Below are 23,242 nucleotides of genomic sequence, written 5' to 3'. Positions count from 1 at the left end.
CACTACATCATATGAAGAAAAAAAGCGACGTAGTGCTGCCCTGCACAGTAACAGGACCCCCATTTTTCTCCCTCCAAAACAGTTTCCTAAAAAGTAAATTATTAAATTATATTACAGTAGTAATAATGTCCCTAATTGACGCTAAAGAAATTATGTTCCTCACTTGTCACCATAAACTAATATAGCATGTTTCTCATTCTGGCCCTCAAACAGCAAATTTAGTCCCTCATCCTGGCCCCCTTTATTTAATAATCTCACCCAGCCTGCCATCCTTTATTTTATAATATGCCCCAACCTGGTCCCCTATGTCCCTTGTCCAGCCTGGCCCCCATAAATCCATCCTGCCCCCCCAGCTATATATACTGGCCTTCATATGTCCTTTTTCCTCCCCCCCTATATCTTTCCTGGACCCCCATATATCCTTCATGGTCCCTTGTCCTGGCTGGCTGGCTCCCCTATATATGCAACCTGCCCCCCCACCATATATCCATCCTGGCCCCTCCCCATATATATCCATTTTTGCCCCTCCCCATATAAATCAATCCTGGCCCCCCATATAACCATCCTGGCTCCCCATATATCAATCCTGGCCCCCATATAATAATAAATAATAATTTTATTTACATAGCGCCAACATATTACCATATATATGTATACTAACATAAGTGGACTTACTAAACCATTAGTCCAAAGAAGCGAACCATAATATAAAAAACAAGTTTTTATTAGAAATAATAAAATATACATGACAAAGAATAAAGAAACAGGAAGGTCCAATAGGGGGGGGCTCTAAAATGGCATCAATGGCTATACATATCCAAGATATTAAATATACAGCTCCAATGTATCAGATAATTCCAAATTTCCAGCAGATGATAATCCATTCTAAAACAGGCAGTATACTGAAAAATATATACCAAACAACTTCTGCAAAATAACCTGAAACTGATAAAACACTAGTACCGACCGCTGTACACAAATGTAATACACTCCCAGTATATGTAAGTTGACCCTGTGCATATATATTAAGAGGGATGCAAAAAAAGCACATATATATATTTTGAAAGTGTCCCCAAGTGCAGTTGCAAAAACCATCAAGATCTACAAAGAAACTGGCTCACATGAGGACCGCCCCAGGAAAGGAACCAAGAGTCACCTCTGCTTCTGAGGATAAGTTTATCTGAGTGACCAGCCTCAGAAATCGCAGGTTAACAGCAGCTCAGATTGGAGACCAGGTCAATGCCACACAGAGTTCTAGCAGCAGACACATCTCTACAACAACCGTTAAAAGGAGGTTTTGTGCAGCAGGCCTTCATGGTAAAATAGCTGCTAGGAAACCACTGCCAAGGACAGGCAACAAGCAGAAGAGACTTGTTTGGGCTAACACAAGGAATGGACATTAGACCAGTGGAAATCTGTGCTTTGGTCTGATAAGTCCAAATTTGAGATCTTTTAGTTCCAAGCACAGTGTCTTTGTGCGACGCAGAAAAGGTGAACAGATGGACTCTACATTCCTGGTTCCCACCGTGAAGCATGGAGGAGGATGTGTGATAGTGTGGGGGTGCTTTGCTGGTGACACTGTTGGGGATTTATTAAAAATTGAAGGCATACTGAACCAGCATGGCAACCACAGCATCTTGCAGCGGCATGCTATTCCATCCGGTTTGCGTTTAGTTGGACCATCATTTATTTTTCAACAGGACAATAACCCCAAACACAGCTCCAGCATGTGTAAGGGCTATTTGACCAGAAGGAGAGTGATGGGGTGCTACGCCAGATGACCTGGCCTCCACAGTCACCAGACCTGAGCTGGACCGCAGAGTGAAGGCAAAAGGGCCAACAAGTGCTAAGCATCTCTGGGAACTCCTTCAAGATTGTTGGAAGACCATTTCTGGTGACTACCTCTTGAAGCTCATCAAGAGAATGCCAAGAGTGTGCAAAGCAGTCATCAAAGCAAAAGGTGGCTACTTTGAAGAACCTAGAATATAAGACATAATTTCAGTTGTTTCACACTTTTTTGTTAAGTATATAATTCCACATGTGTTAATTCATAGTTTTGATGCCTTCAGTGTGAATTTACAATTTTCACAGTCATGAAAATACAGAAAAATCTTTAAATGAGAAGGTGTGTTCAAACTTTTGCTCTGTACTGTAGACCAAAAGTGAATTTAAAAAAAATAAAAATTGGAAATTTCAGTGTAATTTATGAAGGAGCAAAAAGTGCTAAAAATTAGGGACACAGGTACACCTTGTATTAGACATAAAGGAGGGCCTCATACACCTTCTGTTCAAATTGTAATGTATAGGTTCGCCTAGACTCTTAAGGATCTAAGTGCAAATCCTGCTGAAAATTACAAGCAGGGTCATCCATACACCCTTGAAGGCACCAACTGGAGTGCCTCACAACAAAATTAAAGTGTAGTTGTGGTACTTCTACACTCAAAGGCATTGCACAAAGTACAAAACTAAAAAAAATTCTAAGTCAGGTAATCCAGTTATCCATAGATCCTAGAAGGCAACAACTGGCGGGCTTCATTCAAATATTGAACATTAAAAACACTTTATGTGCTTCTGCCATTTGGTGGTGTGGAAAAGTGTGGGCTGATGCAGGCTTTGTTCATTTATAGAAGAGTGAGCCTGTAAGCAATTTCAGATGACAGGCGAAAGTGTCTGTCTGTTATGACACCCCCCAGTGGCACAAAAACCTGTTTTGGACCTGGTGGTTAGGAGCACCCGAAATGACCTGATGGTTAAAATGGAAAACCTGGGACAAGCTCTGAGGAAGTGGTAACTCTACTGACCGCAATCCCTAATCCTATCACACACACTAGAAATAGCCGTGGAGCGTACCTAACTCTCCCTAGACGCCTCTTCACAGCCTAAGAGCTAACTACCCCTAAAGATAGAAATAGCAGCCTACCTTGCCTCAGAGAAATTCCCCAAAGTAAAGGTAGCCCCCCACAAATATTGACTGTGAGTTAAGAGGGAAGTAACAAACACAGGAATGAAACAGATTTTAGCAAAGGAGGCCGAACCTTCTCTAGATAGACAGATGTTATGGTTCTCAATGGCAAGAGAACATAGCCCAGCAAACATACGAACTAGCTCTTGGAAGGATGGAAACTAAACTGACCATGAACTAAACCTGCCGCACAACTAACAGTAGCCGGGTAGCGTAGCCTGCGTTTTATCCCTAGACGCCCAGCGCCGGCCGGAGGACTAACTAATCCTGGCAGAGGAAAATATAGTCCTGGCTCACCTCTAGAGAAATTTCCCCGAAAGGCAGACAGAGGCCCCCACAAATATTGGCGGTGATTTTAGATGAAATGACAAACGTAGTATGAAAATAGGTTTAGCAAAATTGAGGTCCGCTTACTAGATAGCAGGAAGACAGAAAGGGCACTTTCATGGTCAGCTGAAAACCCTATCAAAATACCATCCTGAAATTACTTTAAGACTCTAGTATTAACTCATAACATCAGAGTGGCAATTTCAGATCACAAGAGCTTTCCAGACACAGAAACGAAACTACAGCTGTGAACTGGAACAAAATGCAAAAACAAACAAGGACTAAGTCCAACTTAGCTGGGAGTTGTCTAGCAGCAGGAACATGCACAGAAAGGCTTCTGATTACAATGTTGACCGGCATGGAAGTGACAGAGGAGCAAGGCTAAATAGCGACTCCCACATCCTGATGGAAACAGGTGAACAGAGAGGATGATGCACACCAGTTCAATTCCACCAGTGGCCACCGGGGGAGCCCAAAATCCAATTTCACAACAGTACCCCCCCCTCAAGGAGGGGGCACCGAACCCTCACCAGAACCACCAGGGCGATCAGGATGAGCCCTATGAAAGGCACGGGCCAAATCGGAGGCATGAACATCAGAGGCAGTCACCCAAGAATTATCCTCCTGACCGTATCCCTTCCATTTGACCAGATACTGGAGTTTCCGTCTGGAAACACGGGAGTCCAAGATTTTTTCCACAACGTACTCCAACTCGCCCTCAACCAACACTGGAGCAGGAGGCTCAACGGAAGGCACAACCGGTACCTCATACCTGCGCAATAATGACCGCTGAAAAACATTATGAATAGAAAAAGATGCAGGGAGGTCCAAACGGAAGGACACAGGGTTAAGAATCTCCAATATCTTGTACGGGCCGATGAACCGAGGCTTAAACTTGGGAGAAGAAACCCTCATAGGGACAAAACGAGAAGACAACCACACCAAGTCCCCAACACAAAGCCGAGGACCAACCCGACGCCGGCGGTTGGTAAAAAGCTGAGTCTTCTCCTGGGACAACTTCAAATTGTCCACTACCTGCCCCCAAATCTGATGCAACCTCTCCACCACAGCATCCACTCCAGGACAATCTGAAGATTCCACCTGACCAGAAGAAAATCGAGGATGAAACCCCGAATTACAGAAAAAGGGAGACACCAAGGTGGCAGAACTGGCCCGATTATTGAGGGCAAACTCCGCTAAAGGCAAAAAAGCAACCCAATCATCCTGATCTGCAGACACAAAACACCTCAAATATGTCTCCAAGGTCTGATTCGTCCGCTCGGTCTGGCCATTAGTCTGAGGATGGAAAGCAGACGAGAAAGACAAATCTATGCCCATCCTAGCACAGAATGCTCGCCAAAATCTAGACACGAATTGGGTACCTCTGTCAGAAACGATATTCTCCAGAATACCATGCAAACGGACCACATTTTGAAAAAACAGAGGAACCAACTCGGAAGAAGAAGGCAACTTAGGCAGGGGAACCAAATGGACCATCTTAGAGAAACGATCACACACCACCCAGATGACAGACATCTTCTGAGAAACAGGAAGATCCGAAATAAAATCCATCGAGATGTGCGTCCAGGGCCTCTTCGGGATAGGCAAGGGCAACAACAATCCACTAGCCCGAGAACAACAAGGCTTGGCCCGAGCACAAACGTCACAAGACTGCACGAAGCCTCGCACATCTCGAGACAGGGAAGGCCACCAGAAGGACCTTGCCACCAAATCCCTGGTACCAAAGATTCCAGGATGACCTGCCAACGCAGAAGAATGAACCTCAGAAATGACTTTACTGGTCCAATCATCAGGAACAAACAGTCTACCAGGTGGGCAACGATCAGGTCTATCCGCCTGAAACTCCTGCAAGGCCCGCCGCAGGTCTGGAGAAACGGCAGACAATATCACTCCATCCTTAAGGATACCTGTAGGTTCAGAATTACCAGGGGAGTCAGGCTCAAAACTCCTAGAAAGGGCATCCGCCTTAACATTCTTAGAACCCGGCAGGTAGGACACCACAAAATTAAACCGAGAGAAAAACAACGACCAGCGCGCCTGTCTAGGATTCAGGCGTCTGGCGGACTCAAGATAAATTAGATTTTTGTGGTCAGTCAATACCACCACCTGATGTCTAGCCCCCTCAAGCCAATGACGCCACTCCTCAAAAGCCCACTTCATGGCCAAAAGCTCCCGATTCCCAACATCATAATTCCGCTCGGCGGGCGAAAATTTACGCGAGAAAAAAGCACAAGGTCTCATCACGGAGCAATCGGAACTTCTCTGCGACAAAACCGCCCCAGCTCCGATTTCAGAAGCGTCGACCTCAACCTGAAAAGGAAGAGCAACATCAGGCTGACGCAACACAGGGGCGGAAGAAAAGCGGCGCTTAAGCTCCCGAAAGGCCTCCACAGCAGCAGGGGACCAATCAGCAACATCAGCACCCTTCTTAGTCAAATCAGTCAATGGTTTAACAACATCAGAAAAACCAGCAATAAATCGACGATAAAAGTTAGCAAAGCCCAAAAATTTCTGAAGACTCTTAAGAGAAGAGGGTTGCGTCCAATCACAAATAGCCTGAACCTTGACAGGATCCATCTCGATGGAAGAGGGGGAAAAAATATATCCCAAAAAGGAAATCTTTTGAACCCCAAAAACGCACTTAGAACCCTTCACACACAAGGAATTAGACCGCAAAACCTGAAAAACCCTCCTGACCTGCTGGACATGAGAGTCCCAGTCATCCGAAAAAATCAAAATATCATCCAGATACACAATCATAAATTTATCCAAATAATCACGGAAAATGTCATGCATAAAGGACTGAAAGACTGAAGGGGCATTTGAAAGACCAAAAGGCATCACCAAATACTCAAAGTGGCCCTCGGGCGTATTAAATGCGGTTTTCCACTCATCCCCCTGCTTAATTCGCACCAAATTATACGCCCCACGAAGATCTATCTTAGAGAACCACTTGGCCCCCTTTATGCGAGCAAACAAATCAGTCAGCAGTGGCAACGGATATTGATATTTAACCGTGATTTTATTCAAAAGCCGATAATCAATGCACGGCCTCAAAGAGCCATCTTTCTTAGCCACAAAGAAAAAACCGGCTCCTAAGGGAGATGACGAAGGACGAATATGTCCCTTTTCCAAGGACTCCTTTATATATTCTCGCATAGCAGCATGTTCAGGCACAGACAGATTAAATAAACGACCCTTAGGGTATTTACTACCCGGAATCAAATCTATGGCACAATCGCACTCCCGGTGCGGAGGTAATGAACCAAGCTTAGGTTCTTCAAAAACGTCACGATATTCAGTCAAGAATTCAGGAATCTCAGAGGGAATAGATGATGAAATGGAAACCACAGGTACGTCCCCATGCGTCCCCTTACATCCCCAGCTTAACACAGACATAGCTTTCCAGTCAAGGACTGGGTTATGAGATTGCAGCCATGGCAATCCAAGCACCAACACATCATGTAGGTTATACAGCACAAGAAAGCGAATAATCTCCTGGTGATCCGGATTAATCCGCATAGTTACTTGTGTCCAGTATTGTGGTTTATTGCTAGCCAATGGGGTGGAGTCAATCCCCTTCAGGGGTATAGGAGTTTCAAGAGGCTCCAAATCATACCCACAGCGTTTGGCAAAGGACCAATCCATAAGACTCAAAGCGGCGCCAGAGTCGACATAGGCATCCTCGGTAATAGATGATAAAGAACAAATCAGGGTCACAGATAGAATAAACTTAGACTGTAAAGTGCCAATTGAAACAGACTTATCAAGCTTCTTAGTACGCTTAGAGCATGCTGATATAACATGAGTTGAATCACCGCAATAGAAGCACAACCCATTTTTTCGTCTAAAATTCTGCCGTTCACTTCTGGACAGAATTCTATCACATTGCATATTCTCTGGCGTCTTCTCAGTAGACACCGCCAAATGGTGCACAGGTTTGCGCTCCCGCAGACGCCTATCGATCTGGATAGCCATTGTCATGGACTCATTCAGACCCGCAGGCACAGGGAACCCCACCATAACATCCTTAATGGCATCAGAGAGACCCTCTCTGAAATTCGCCGCCAGGGCGCACTCATTCCACTGAGTAAGCACAGCCCATTTACGGAATTTCTGGCAGTATATTTCAGCTTCGTCTTGCCCCTGAGATAGGGACATCAAGGCCTTTTCCGCCTGAAGTTCTAACTGAGGTTCCTCATAAAGCAACCCCAAGGCCAGAAAAAACGCATCCACATTGAGCAACGCAGGATCCCCTGGAGCCAATGCAAAAGCCCAATCCTGAGGGTCGCCCCGGAGCAAAGAAATCACAATCCTGACCTGCTGAGCAGGATCTCCAGCAGAGCGAGATTTCAGGGACAAAAACAACTTGCAATTATTTTTGAAATTTTGAAAGCAAGATCTATTCCCCGAGAAAAATTCAGGCAAAGGAATTCTAGGTTCAGATATAGGAACATGAACAACAAAATCTTGTAAGTTTTGAACTTTCGTGGTGAGATTATTCAAACCTGCAGCTAAACTCTGAATATCCATTTTAAACAGGTGAACACAGAGCCATTCCAGGATTAGAAGGAGAGAGAGAGAGAAAGGCTGCAATATAGGCAGACTTGCAAGAGATTCAATTACAAGCACACTCAGAACTGAGGAAAAAAAAAAAAATCTTCAGCAGACTTCTCTTTTCTCTCCTTTCTCTGTCAATTAATTTAACCCTTTGGGGCCGGTCAAACTGTTATGGTTCTCAATGGCAAGAGAACATAGCCCAGCAAACATACGAACTAGCTCTTGGAAGGATGGAAACTAAACTGACCATGAACTAAACCTGCCGCACAACTAACAGTAGCCGGGTAGCGTAGCCTGCGTTTTATCCCTAGACGCCCAGCGCCGGCCGGAGGACTAACTAATCCTGGCAGAGGAAAATATAGTCCTGGCTCACCTCTAGAGAAATTTCCCCGAAAGGCAGACAGAGGCCCCCACAAATATTGGCGGTGATTTTAGATGAAATGACAAACGTAGTATGAAAATAGGTTTAGCAAAATTGAGGTCCGCTTACTAGATAGCAGGAAGACAGAAAGGGCACTTTCATGGTCAGCTGAAAACCCTATCAAAATACCATCCTGAAATTACTTTAAGACTCTAGTATTAACTCATAACATCAGAGTGGCAATTTCAGATCACAAGAGCTTTCCAGACACAGAAACGAAACTACAGCTGTGAACTGGAACAAAATGCAAAAACAAACAAGGACTAAGTCCAACTTAGCTGGGAGTTGTCTAGCAGCAGGAACATGCACAGAAAGGCTTCTGATTACAATGTTGACCGGCATGGAAGTGACAGAGGAGCAAGGCTAAATAGCGACTCCCACATCCTGATGGAAACAGGTGAACAGAGAGGATGATGCACACCAGTTCAATTCCACCAGTGGCCACCGGGGGAGCCCAAAATCCAATTTCACAACAGACAGAGGATAGGAAAGGGAACTATGCAGTCAGTATTAAAAACTACAAAAACCACGCAGAGTGTGCAAAAAGACCTCCACACCAACTCACGGTGTGGAGGTGCAGCTCTGCACCCCCAGAGCTTCCAGCTAGCAAGGAAATATCATAATAGCAGGCTGGACTAGAAACATAGCATGTACTGAGAAATATATTCAAAAACCAATGAATAGCAAATGACTAGCAAGGACTTAGCTTCTGCTGGAGTAGACAGGTCATCTGAGAAATCCAAGAGAGGTCTGAACCAGTACTGAGACATTGACAGCTGGCATGAACTAACGACCTGGGCAGAGTTAAATAGGGAAGCCAGCAGAAGCAATAAACGAGGGCAGCTGAGAAAGCCAACCTCAAAGATCAGCAGTTCCACTCAAAGCCACCAGAGGGTGTCCAAGGACAGAACTCACCAAAGTACCATTCACGACCACAGGAGGGAGCCCGAGAACGGAATTCACAACAGTACCCCCCCTGAGGAGGGGTCACCGAACCCTCACCAGAGCCCCCAGGCCGATCAAGGCGAGCCAAATGAAAGGCACGAACCAAATCGGCAGCATGGACATTGGAGGCAACAACCCAGGATTTATCCTCCTGACCATAGCCTTTCCATTTAACCAGGTACTGAAGCTTCCGTCTCGAAATACGAGAATCTAAAATCTTCTCCACCACATACTCCAACTCCCCCTCAACCAACACCGGAGCAGGAGGATCAACGGAAGGAACCATAGGCGCCACATATCTCCGCAACAACGACCTATGGAACATATTATGGATGGCAAAAGAAGTTGGAAGGGCCAAACGAAACGACACAGGATTGATAATTTCAGAAATCTTATAAGGACCAATGAAACGAGGCTTGAACTTAGGAGAAGAAACCTTCATAGGAACATAACGAGAAGACAACCAAACCAAATCCCCAACACGAAGTTGGGGACCAACACACGTTGGGCCTTCTCCTGAGACAACGTCAAATTGTCCACCACGTGAGTCCAAATTTGTTGCAACCTGTCCACCACAGAATCTACACCAGGACAGTCAGAAGGCTCAACCTGCCCTGAAGAAAAACGGGGATGAAAACCAGAATTACAAAAAAAAAGGCGAAACCAAAGTAGCAGAACTAGCCCGATTATTAAGGGCGAACTCGGCCAATGGCAAGAAGGTCACCCAATCATCCTGATCAGCAGAAACAAAGCATCTCAGATAGGTTTCCAAGGTCTGATTGGTTCGTTCGGTTTGGCCATTTGTCTGAGGATGGAACGCTGAAGAAAAAGACAAATCAATGCCCATCTTAGCACAAAAGGACCGCCAAAACCTAGAAACAAATTGGGAATCTCTGTCCGACACAATGTTCTCTGGAATGCCATGCAAACGAACCACATGCTGAAAAAATAATGGAACCAAATCAGAGGAGGAAGGCAATTTAGGCAAAGGCACCAAATGGACCATCTTAGAAAACCGATCACAAACCACCCAGATAACAGACATCCTTTGAGAGACAGAAAGATCAGAAATAAAATCCATGGAAATATGTGTCCAGGGCCTCTTCGGGACAGGCAAAGGCAAAAGCAACCCACTGGCACGAGAACAGCAAGGTTTGGCCCGAGCACAAGTCCCACAGGACTGCACAAAAGAACGCACATCCCGTGACAAGGAAGGCCACCAAAAGGACCTGGCAACCAAATCTCTGGTACCAAAAATCCCAGGATGACCAGCCAACACTGAACAATGAACCTCAGATATAACCCTACTAGTCCATCTATCAGGGACAAACAGTTTCTCCACTGGACAGCGGTCAGGTCTATCAGCCTGAAACTCCTGCAGCACCCGCCACAAATCAGGGGAGATGGCAGACAAAATCACCCCCTCTTTGAGAATACCAGCCGGCTCAGAGACTCCCGGAGAATCAGGCAAAAAACTCCTAGAAAGGGCATCAGCCTTCACATTCTTAGATCCCGGAAGGTATGAGACCACAAAATAGAAACGGGAGAAAAACAGTGACCATCGAGCCTGTCTAGGGTTCAACCGCTTGGCGGACTCGAGGTAAGTCAGATTCTTGTGATCAGTCAGGACCACCATGCGATGTTTGGCTCCCTCAAGCCAATGTCGCCACTCCTCGAATGCCCACTTCATAGCCAACAACTCCCGATTGCCGACATCATAATTACGCTCAGCAGGCGAAAACTTTCTAGAAAAGAAAGCACACGGCTTCATCAAGGAGCCATCAGAACTTCTCTGAGACAAAACAGCCCCTGCCCCAATCTCAGAAGCATCAACCTCGACCTGAAAAGGGAGCAAAACATCTGGCTGACGCAACACAGGGGCCGAAGTAAAATGACGTTTAAGCTCCTGAGAAGCCTCAACGGCCGCAGGGGACCAATTCACCACATCAGCGCCTTTCTTCGTCAAATCAGTCAAAGGCTTAACCACACTAGAAAAATTAGCGATGAATCGACGGTAAAAATTAGCAAAGCCCAGAAACTTCTGAAGACTCTTCACAGATGTAGGTTGAGTCCAATCATAAATGGCCTGAACTTTAACAGGATCCATCTCGATAGTAGAAGGGGAGAAAATGAAGCCCAAAAAGGAAACCTTCTGAACTCCAAAGAGGCATTTAGAGCCCTTCACAAACAACGCATTGGCACGAAGGACCTGGAACACCATCCTGACCTGCCTCACATGAGACTCCCAATCATCCGAAAAGACCAAAATATCATCCAAATATACGATCATGAACCTATCCAGATACTTCCGGAAGATGTCGTGCATAAAGGACTGAAACACAGATGGAGCATTAGAAAGCCCGAATGGCATCACCAGGTACTCAAAATGGCCCTCGGGCGTATTAAATGCTGTTTTCCATTCATCGCCCTGTTTAATACGCACAAGATTATACGCCCCTCGAAGGTCAATCTTGGTAAACCAACTAGCCCCCTTAATCCGAGCAAACAAATCAGACAACAGAGGCAAAGGGTACTGAAATTTGACCATGATTTTATTGAGAAGGCGGTAATCTATACAAGGTCTCAGAGAGCCATCCTTCTTGGCCACAAAAAAGAACCCTGCTCCCAACGGCGACGAAGACTTGCGAATATGCCCTTTCTCCAAGGACTCCTTTAAATAACTCCGCATAGCGGCATGTTCTGGCACAGATAAATTGAACAGTTGGCCCTTAGGGAACTTACTACCAGGAATCAAATTAATAGCGCAATCACAGTCCCTATGAGGAGGTAGGGCACTGGACTTGGGCTCATCAAATACATCCTGGTAATCCGACAAAAACTCAGGGACTTCAGAAGGAGTGGAAGAAGAAATTCACATCAAAGGAACATCACCATGTGTCCCTTGACAACCCCAACTAGACACAGACATTGATTTCCAATCCAGTACTGGGTTATGAACCTGTAACCATGGCAAACCCAACACGACAACATCATGCAAATTATGCAACACCAAAAAGCGAATATTTTCCTGATGTGCGGGAGCCATGCACATGGTCAGCTGAGTCCAGTACTCAGGTTTATTCTTGGCCAATGGCGTAGCATCAATCCCCCTTAAGGGAATAGGAATCTGCAAAGGCTCCAAGAAAAAACCACAGCGCTTGGCAAACTCCAAGTCCATCAAATTCAGAGCAGCGCCCGAATCCACAAATGCCATAACAGAGTAGGACGACAATGAGCAAATCAGAGTAACAGATAAGAGAAATTTAGGCTGCAAAGTACTAATGGTGACAGACCTAGCGAACCTCTTAGTGCGCTTAGGACAATCAGAGATAGCATGAGAGGATTCACCACAGTAAATACACAGCCCATTCTGACGTCTGTGTTCTTGCCGTTCAGCTCTGGTCAAAGTCCTATCACATTGCATAGGCTCAGGCCTCTGCTCAGAGGACACCGCCAAATGGTGCACAACTTTGCGCTCGCGCAAACGCCGATCAATCTGAATGGCCAAAGACATTGACTCATTCAGACCAGCAGGCGTGGGAAACCCCACCATAACATCCTTAAGGGCTTCAGAAAGACCCTTTCTGAAAATTGCTGCCAGGGCACTGTTGTGAATTTGGTTTCTGGGCTCCCCCAGTGGTTTCTGGTGGTACTGCACTTATGTGCTTCATCTCCTCTGTTCACCTGTTTCCATCAGGATGTGGGAGTTGTCTATTTAGCCTGGCTCCTCAGTCATTTCTATGCCGGCCAACAATGTTACCAGAAGCCTTTCTGTTGCATGTTCCTGCTCCTAGACTACTATCAGCTAAGTTGGACTTGTAGTCCTAAGTTTGTTTTGCATTTTTGTTCCAGTTCTCTGTGTTTGAATATTTCTGAGGCTGGAAGCTCTTGTGAGCTGAAATTGCCACTCTGGTGTCATGAGTTGATATTAGAGTCTTAAAGTAATTTCAGGATGGTGTTTTGAAAGGGTTTTCAGCTGACTGTGTAGTTCCCTTTTCTGTCTTCCTACTATCTAGTAAGCGGACCTCAATTTGCTAAACCTATCTTCATACTTCGTATGTCAATTTCCTCTAAAATCACCGACATTATATGTGGGGGCTACTGTCTGCCTTTTGGGGAAAATTTCTCTAGAGGTAAGCCAGGTCTGTATTTTCCTCTGCTAGGGTCAGTCAGTTCTCCGGCTGGCGCTGGGCGTCTAGGGATAAAACGTAGGCACGCTACCCGGCCACTGTTAGTTGTGCGGTAGGTTTAGCTCACAGTCAGCTCGAGTTCCCATCTTCCAAGAGCAAGTCCTTTTGTATGCTTTACTACGGTCTCTTGCCATTGAGAACCATGACAGTTTGGCCGGCCCAGGGTTAAAATAATTGGCAGAAGAAAGGAGAGAAAAGAAGTCTGCAGAGAATTTTTTTTTTTTTTTCCTGAGTTTGCTCATTAGTTGATTCACTAGCATCTCTGCTTACTGCAGCCTTCGTCTCTCTCTCCTTCTAATCCTTGAATGGTTCTGATTTCACCTGATTAATATGGATCCTCAGAGTTTAGCTACAGGTTTGGATAATCTCGCTGGGAAGGTTCAAAGTTTACAGGATTTTGTTATTCATGCTCCTATATCTGAACCTAGAATTCCTTTACCTGAATTTTTCTCCGGGGATAGATCTCGCTTCCAGAATTTCAAACATAATTGCAAATTATTTTTGTCTCTGAGATCTCGCTCCGCTGGAGATCCTGCACAGCAGGTCAGGATTGTGATTTCCTTGCTCCGGGGCGACCCTCAGGACTGGGCATTTGCTTTGACACCAGGGGATCCTGCGTTGCTCAATGTGGATGCGTTTTTCCTGGCTTTGGGGTTGCTTTATGAGGAACCTCATTTGGAGATTCAGGCTGAAAAAGCCTTAATGGCCCTGTCTCAAGGGCAAGATGAGGCTGAAATATACTGCCAAAAATTTCGTAAGTGGTCTGTGCTTACTCAGTGGAATGAGTGCGCCCTGGCGGCGAATTTCAGAGAGGGTCTCTCTGATGCCATTAAGGATGTTATGGTGGGGTTCCCTGTGCCTACAGGTCTGAATGAGTCCATGACAATGGCTATTCAGATTGATCGGCGTTTGCGGGAGCGCAAACCTGTGCACCATTTGGTGGTGTCTACTGAGAAGGCGCCAGAGATTATGCAATGTGATAGAATTCTGTCCAGAAGCGAACGACAGAATTTTAGGCGAAAAAATGGGTTATGCTTCTATTGTGGTGATTCAACTCATGTTATATCAGCATGCTCTAAACGTACTAAGAAGGTTGATAAGTCTGTTTCAATTGGCACTTTACAGTCTAAGTTTATTCTATCTGTGACCCTGATTTGCTCTTTATCATCTATTACCGCGGACGCCTATGTCGACTCTGGCGCCGCTTTGAGTCTTATGGATTGGTCCTTTGCCAAACGCTGTGGGTTTGATTTAGAGCCTCTGGAAGTTTCTATACCTCTGAAGGGTATTGACTACACGCCATTGGCTAGTAATAAACCACAATACTGGACACAAGTAACTATGCGTATTAATCCGGATCACCAGGAGATTATTCGCTTCCTTGTGTTGTATAATCTACATGATGTGTTGGTGCTTGGATTGCCATGGCTGCAATCTCATAACCCAGTCCTCGACTGGAAAGCAATGTCTGTGTTAAGCTGGGGATGTCAGGGGACTCATGGGGACGTACCTTTGGTTTCCATTTCGTCATCTATTCCCTCTGAGATTCCGGAATTTTTATCTGATTATCGTGACGTTTTTGAGGAGCCTAAAATTGGTTCACTACCTCCGCACAGAGAGTGCGATTGTACTATAGATCTGATTCCGGGCAGTAAGTTTCCAAAGGGTCGTTTATTTAATCTATCTGTGCCTGAACATGCTGCCATGCGGGAATATATTAAGGAGTCCTTGGAAAAGGGACATATTCGTCCTTCATCATCTCCCTTAGGAGCCGGTTTTTTCTTTGTATCTAAAAAAGATGGCTCTTTGAGGCCGTGTATTGATTATCGGCTTTTGAATAAAATCACGGTTAAATATCAGTATCCTTTGCCACTGCTTACTGATTTGTTTGCTCGAATAAAGGGGGCCAAGTGGTTCTCTAAGATTGATCTTCGTGGGGCGTATAATTTAGTGCGAATTAAGCAGGGGGATGAGTGGAAAACCGCATTTAATACGCCTGAGGGCCATTTTGAGTATTTAGTAATGCCTTTTGGTCTTTCAAATGCCCCTTCAGTCTTTCAGTCCTTTATGCATGACATTTTCCGTGAATATTTGGATAAATTTTTGATTGTGTATCTGGATGATATTTTGATTTTTTCGGATGACTGGGACTCTCATGTCCAACAGGTCAGGAGGGTTTTTCAGGTTTTGCGCTCTAATTCCTTGTGTGTAAAGGGTTCTAAGTGCGTTTTTGGGGTTCAAAAGATTTCGTTTTTGGGGTACATTTTTTCCCCCTCTTCCATTGAGATGGACCCTGTCAAGGTTCAGGCTATTTGTGATTGGACGCAGCCCTCTTCTCTTAAGAGCCTTCAGAAGTTTTTGGGCTTTGCTAATTTTTATCGTCGATTTATAACTGGTTTTTCTGATGTCGCTAAACCGTTGACTGATTTGACTAAGAAGGGTGCTGATGTTGCTGAATGGTCCCCTGCGGCTGTGGAGGCCTTTCGGGAGCTTAAGCGCCGCTTTTCTTCCGCCCCTGTATTGCGTCAGCCTGATGTTACTCTTCCTTTTCAGGTTGAGGTCGACGCTTCAGAAATCGGAGCTGGGGCGGTTTTGTCGCAGAAAAGTTCCGACTGCTCCGTGATGAGGCCTTGTGCGTTCTTTTCTCGTAAGTTTTCGCCCGCTGAGCGAAATTATGATATTGGTAATCGGGAGCTCTTGGCTATGAAGTGGGCTTTTGAGGAGTGGCGTCATTGGCTTGAGGGGGCTAGACATCAGGTGGTGGTATTGACCGACCACAAGAATTTGATTTATCTTGAGTCCGCCAGGCGCCTGAATCCTAGACAGGCGCGCTGGTCGTTATTTTTCTCTCGGTTTAATTTTGTGGTTTCTTACCTACCGGGTTCTAAAAATGTGAAGGCGGATGCCCTTTCTAGGAGTTTTGAGCCTGATTCCCCTGGTAATTCTGAACCTACAGGTATCCTTAAGGATGGAGTGATATTATCTGCTGTTTCCCCAGATTTGCGACGGGTCTTGCAGGAGTTTCAGACGGATAGACCTGATCGTTGCCCGCCTGGTAGATTGTTTGTTCCTGATGATTGGACCAGTAGAGTCATCTCGGAGGTCCATTCTTCTGCGTTAGCAGGTCATCTTGGAATCTTTGGTACCAGGGATTTGGTGGCTAGGTCCTTCTGGTGGCCTTCCCTGTCGCGAGATGTGCGAGGTTTTGTGCAGTCTTGTGATGTTTGTGCTCGGGCCAAGCCTTGTTGTTCTCGGGCTAGTGGATTGTTGTTATCCTTGCCTATTCCGAAGAGGCCTTGGACTCACATCTCCATGGATTTTATTTCTGATCTCCCTGTTTCTCAGAAGATGTCTGTCATCTGGGTGGTGTGTGACCGTTTTTCTAAGATGGTCCATTTGGTTCCCTTGCCTAAATTGCCTTCCTCATCCGAGCTGGTTCCTCTGTTTTTTCAAAATGTGGTGCGCTTGCATGGTATTCCGGAGAATATCGTTTCTGACAGGGGAACCCAATTCGTGTCTAGATGTTGGCGAGCGTTCTGTGCTAGGATGGGCATAGATTTGTCTTTTTCGTCTGCTTTCCACCCTCACACTAATGGCCAGACCGAGCGAACTAATCAGACCTTGGAGACTTATTTGAGGTGTTTTGTGTCTGCGGATCAGGATGATTGGGTTGCCTTTTTGCCCTTGGCGGAGTTTGCCCTCAATAATCGGGCTAGTTCTGCCACCTTGGTTTCTCCTTTCTTCTGTAATTCGGGGTTTCATCCTCGTTTCTCTTCCGGTCAGGTGGAGTCTTCGGATTGTCCTGGAGTGGATGCTGTGGTGGAGAGGTTGCATCAGATTTGGGGGCATGTGGTGGACAATTTGAAGTTGTCCCAGGAGAAGACTCAGCATTTTGCCAACCGCCGTCGTCGTGTTGGTCCTCGTCTTTGTGTTGGGGACTTGGTGTGGTTGTCTTCTCGTTTTGTCCCTATGAAGGTTTCTTCTCCTAAGTTTAAGCCTCGGTTCATCGGCCCGTACAAGATATTGGAGATTCTTAACCCTGTGTCCTTTCGTTTGGACCTCCCTGCATCTTTTTCTATTCATAATGTCTTCCATCGGTCATTGTTGCGCGGGTATGAGGTACCGGTTGTGCCTTCCGTTGAGCCTCCTGCTCCGGTGTTGGTTGAGGGTGAGTTGGAGTACGTTGTCGAGAAGATCTTGGACTCCCGTGTTTCCAGACGGAGACTTCAGTATCTGGTCAAGTGGAAGGGCTACGGTCAGGAGGATAACTCTTGGGTGACAGCCTCTGATGTTCATGCCTCCGATTTGGTCCGTGCCTTTCATAGGGCTCATCCTGATCGCCCTGGTGGTTCTGGTGAGGGTTCGGTGCCCCCTCCTTGAGGGGGGGGTACTGTTGTGAATTTGGTTTCTGAGCTCCCCCGGTGGTTTCTGGTGGTACTGCACTTATGTGCTTCATCTCCTCTGTTCACCTGTTTCCATCAGGATGTGGGAGTTGTCTATTTAGCCTTGCTCCTCAGTCATTTCTATGCCGGCCAACAATGTTACCAGAAGCCTTTCTGTTGCATGTTCCTGCTCCTAGACTACTATCAGCTAAGTTGGACTTGTAGTCCTAAGTTTGTTTTGCATTTTTGTTCCAGTTCTCTGTGTTTGAATATTTCTGAGGCTGGAAGCTCTTGTGAGCTGAAATTGCCACTCTGGTGTCATGAGTTGATATTAGAGTCTTAAAGTAATTTCAGGATGGTGTTTTGAAAGGGTTTTCAGCTGACTGTGTAGTTCCCTTTTCTGTCTTCCTACTATCTAGTAAGCGGACCTCAATTTGCTAAACCTATCTTCATACTTCGTATGTCAATTTCCTCTAAAATCACCGACATTATATGTGGGGGCTACTGTCTGCCTTTTGGGGAAAATTTCTCTAGAGGTAAGCCAGGTCTGTATTTTCCTCTGCTAGGGTCAGTCAGTTCTCCGGCTGGCGCTGGGCATCTACGGATAAAACGTAGGCACGCTACCCGGCCACTGTTAGTTGTGCGGTAGGTTTAGCTCACAGTCAGCTCGAGTTCCCATCTTCCAAGAGCAAGTCCTTTTGTATGCTTTACTACGGTCTCTTGCCATTGAGAACCATGACAGGGCACACTCATTCCATTGGGTAAGCACAGACCACTTTCTAAACTTCTGGCAATATACTTCTACTTCATCCTGACCCTGACATAGAGTCAGTAAGATCTTTTCTGCCTGATCCACAGAATTAGGTTCGTCATAAAGCAATCCAAGCGCTAGAAAAAATGCATCCACATTAAGCAATGCCGGATTTCCTGGCTCAAGGGAGAATGCCCAGTCTTGCGGGTCACCACGCAACAAAGAAATAATAATCTTTACTTGCTGAATGGGATCACCAGAGGAGCGGGGTTTCAGAGCAAGAAACAGTCTGCAATTATTTTTGAAATTCAAAAATTTAGATCTATCCCCAGAAAACAAATCAGGAATTGGAATTCTAGGCTCTAACATCGGATTCTGAACTACATAATCTTGAATACTCTGTACCCTAGCAGTGAGTTGATCCACACAAGAGGACAAACCCTGAATATCCATATCTACACCTGAGTCCTGAACCACCCAGAGGTTAAGGGGAAAAGAAAGACAAAACAAGCAGCAAAGAAAAAAAAAATTGACTCAGAACTTCTCTTTTCCCTCTTTTGAGATGCATTAACACTTTGTGGGCCAGCTGTACTGTTATGGACCTGGTGGTTAGGAGCACCCGAAATGACCTGATGGTTAAAATGGAAAACCTGGGACAAGCTCTGAGGAAGTGGTAACTCTACTGACCGCAATCCCTAATCCTATCACACACACTAGAAATAGCCGTGGAGCGTACCTAACTCTCCCTAGACGCCTCTTCACAGCCTAAGAGCTAACTACCCCTAAAGATAGAAATAGCAGCCTACCTTGCCTCAGAGAAATTCCCCAAAGTAAAGGTAGCCCCCCACAAATATTGACTGTGAGTTAAGAGGGAAGTAACAAACACAGGAATGAAACAGATTTTAGCAAACGAGGCCGAACCTTCTCTAGATAGACAGAGGATAGGAAAGGGAACTATGCGGTCAGTATTAAAAACTACAAAAACCACGCAGAGTGTGCAAAAAGACCTCCACACCGACTCACGGTGTGGAGGTGCAGCTCTGCACCCCCAGAGCTTCCAGCTAGCAAGGAAATATCATAATAGCAGGCTGAACTAGAAACATAGCATGTACTGAGAAATATACTCAAAAACCAATGAATAGCAAATGACTAGCAAGGACTTAGCTTCTGCTGGAGTAGACAGGTCATCTGAGAAATCCAAGAGAGGTCTGAACCAGTACTGAGACATTGACAGCTGGCATGAACTAACGACCTGGGCAGAGTCAAATAGGGAAGCTAGCAGAAGCAATAAACGAGGGCAGCTGAGAAAGCCAACCTCAAAGATCAGCAGTTCCACTCAAAGGCACCAGAGGGTGTCCAAGGACAGAACTCACCAAAGTACCATTCACGACCACAGGAGGGAGCCCGAGAACGGAATTCACAACAAAAACCCTCCTCACACAAGATGCTAGAGGCAGGGCAGCACAACACCACCAAGGTAAGGAGGGACAGTTCATGTCAGGTATCCAGCTTTGACCCAATAGTTGAAAGTCGCAGAGGAAGTAGGAGTATGCTGGTTTGGTTGTCCAGGTTTGCTTGACCATCTTTTAAAACCGTTTCCCTCCTTGTCAAAAATACCCAGATATCAGGCCATGGATTCTGGGCTGGTGCCATGAAATTAGCCCACACCTTTGACAGGGTACCCCTGCCTCTGCTGTGTGTCTCACTGGCTTCTTCTTGGTTTGGCAAGGGAGCTTGCACCCTGCCATAAGAGTTGTTTGATGGGAATTTTTTCAATATATTTTCCATAATGGCCTTCTGGTATAGAACCATTTTAGAAGACCTCTTCATCTCAGACAGAAGAGATGCAAAGTTTTCCTTGTTGAGTGGGTCTAGCAGGGTGAACAACCAGTACTCTTTTTTTTTTGGCAAAGATAAATGTAACGCGAAGGTCATGGAAAAGGCAGCCATATATAAAGCCAGCCATATGTGCCAAGGTCCCTACAGCCAATACTTCCCGGTCTCCACCATGTTTACTCCTCTCCATCTTCTCCTTCTCCTCCATTTCTTCCTCCTCATTCCCCTACTTAGCCCATCAACATAGGAGAGATAGGACAAAACTTGTGCGGGTACTAGCCTCTTTTGTGCCATCAGCCAGCTCCAGTCTCTCCTCCTTTTCTTTAGCATCTGCCTCCTTATTGCTACCCAAGCACGGTACATGCGTGAACTTGCTAAGATTCACAGCCGCCAACAGGTTTCGCACATTATCCTACACAACCATGCCTGGTTGGAGGTTCAGCAGCAAAAACCAGATCTGTCTGGTGTGATATTCCTTTCATTAACTCTGCCTCAGTGTGCTCTTTGTTTCCTAAACAAATTAGCTTCAGCAGAGCCTGTTGCCACTTCCCTGAGGCAGTGCTGCAGAGCTTCTAGCTTCAGAGATAACACATCAGAGATGGAGGATGAGCAGGAGCAGGAGGGGTTGCAGGAACTGCTGTAGGAAGTAGAAGAAACATGGTTAGAAGAAGAGACAGCAATCCTTGGCATCGGGAGCACTTGTGCCGAGGCAGGGTAGGACTTGGCCCCGGCCTCCACAATGTATACCCAGTGTGCCATCAGGGAAATCTAGCGTCCTTGGCCACAAGTGTTGGTCGACATGTCAGTCATTTAGTGGATAGTCCCAGTGACCATGTTGGTAAGAGCATGGGTGATATTCCTAGATACGTGCTGGTACAAGACAGGGACGCCACAAGGGGAGAAATAGTAGTAGCTGGGGACCGAGTACAGAGGGACCAACGTTGGACACCTGTAGCAGGACAATTTAGGTTTTCATTTCAAATATTTTTATTTCCAACTTAGTTTTATATCAAACCAATGAAATTTTACACAAGACAAGTTCTAGAGTATATGTGGCAATAGTCAATTTTTGAACAACCAAATTTCTACACCTCTAGCTGTCCAATTTTGTCTTTTAGTTCAAACCAACGAAATTTCATACAAAGCAGTTTCTACAGTACATAAAGACAATAGTCAATTTTTGGAACAAAAATATGTTGTGAACTCTACCAGGCCAATTTTGTTTTTCATTTCAAACCTACGAAATTTCACACAAACCAAGTTTTAAAGTATATGTGACAATAGTCAATTTTTGAACAACCAAATCTCTACACCTGTAGCAGACCAATTTTGTCTTTTATTTCAAACCAATGAAATTTCACGCAAACCATGTTTTAGAGTGTATATGATAATAGTCAATTTTTGGAACAAAAATATTTTGTGAACTGTACCAAGCCAAGCGTTTAAATTTTTTTAACCCACTGTAATTATACGTAAAGCATGTTAAACTGTATGGATGACTAATTGAATCCATAAACAATTTGGGAACTTTTTTAGTTTTATATACCACCGTAATGTAGCAATAACCGAGTTGAACTGTATGGATGAATAATTGAATCCATGAACATTTTTCCAACGTTTGCTTTTAGCTTTATATGCCACTGTAATGTAACAAGAACTACGTTAGACTTTATGTATGAATAATTGAATCCATAAAAAGTTTTATTTTTATTTTCAGATATCAACATAATTAAAACAAAAATCACATATTACTCCATGGATGATAAATTCAATCCAGAAAAATATTGGAACGTAAATATTTTTAAAATGTAGTTGATCTACTTCTACACTCAGAAAGGCTTTGCATAGTGCAAAGCCAAGAAAAATTATAAGGAGGGTAATACAGTAATCCTCTTCAGGTGTCCGTGTCTTCTTATTCTTCCTCGGGAGGCTTGGGGGACTCCTCCACCTGCTTCCTGGAGCCTGATTCCCAGGTGCCTGGTCTGTAAGTGAGCTAACTTCAGGTAGTGCTGGAGGCCACTGCATAGGAGGAGGGGAACACCAAGAATAGTCCAATCTCTCAAAGGTGGTAGCCCCATTTTGTACCGCTTCGCAGAGCCTCTCCCACGCACTTTCATTTATCATGAAGTGTTCATCCTGATAAGATCACACCCACTGCATAAAAGTGATTTTGCCTCTCCATTTTGAAGAACGTGACCCTGGTTCCAGCCATCAGCTCTTGTAACCTTTGAGGCAAATATTACGTCTCTACCACCCACTGGTTGAAAAAGATGTGATGAAGGGTACCAAACTGTTCTCGGCTTCCTGTCATACTTAACAAACTCCCACCAGGATGAAAACTGTCAGTACCTTGTGGCTAGCAGGCTAACTAGCATTTCTCCAGCTCTGCTCCTGGCTCGCCTCCTTGTCTCTTCCAACCAGCATAGGCCCAGCAGTCCACTCACTAGTTGCTGGATCCTGGCTCTCCTGTCTGCAATCCTCAAGAACCCCAGCAGTGAAGGCTGCTACCTGGTTTCAGACCCATGGTCGTTCTGAGAAAGCATCCAATTCCAGACCACAGGCTACTGTCACCTCCACAGTCGCGCCAGCTTGGTCTAGCTCCAATATTCCTTCGGTCGCTCTTTCAGGAGTCTCACAGGATTCTACCATCTTTGTTGCCTTGTTGCCCACTAAACACATTATACTATATTGATTTACTAATTAAATCCACAAAAAAATGTTAACTCTTTCTTTTGGCGGTTATATACCAAAATGTAGCCAAGAGCTTGCAATGCTCTATGGATCAGTAAGTGAATATTGAGAAAAGATTTCAACACTTTTTTGGTGTTTTACTTACCACCGTAATTC

The sequence above is a fragment of the Ranitomeya variabilis genome, chromosome 6, assembly GCF_051348905.1.
Source record: "Ranitomeya variabilis isolate aRanVar5 chromosome 6, aRanVar5.hap1, whole genome shotgun sequence".
Taxonomy (NCBI): Eukaryota; Metazoa; Chordata; class Amphibia; order Anura; family Dendrobatidae; genus Ranitomeya; species Ranitomeya variabilis.
Note: the sequence above shows the minus strand (reverse complement) of the source record.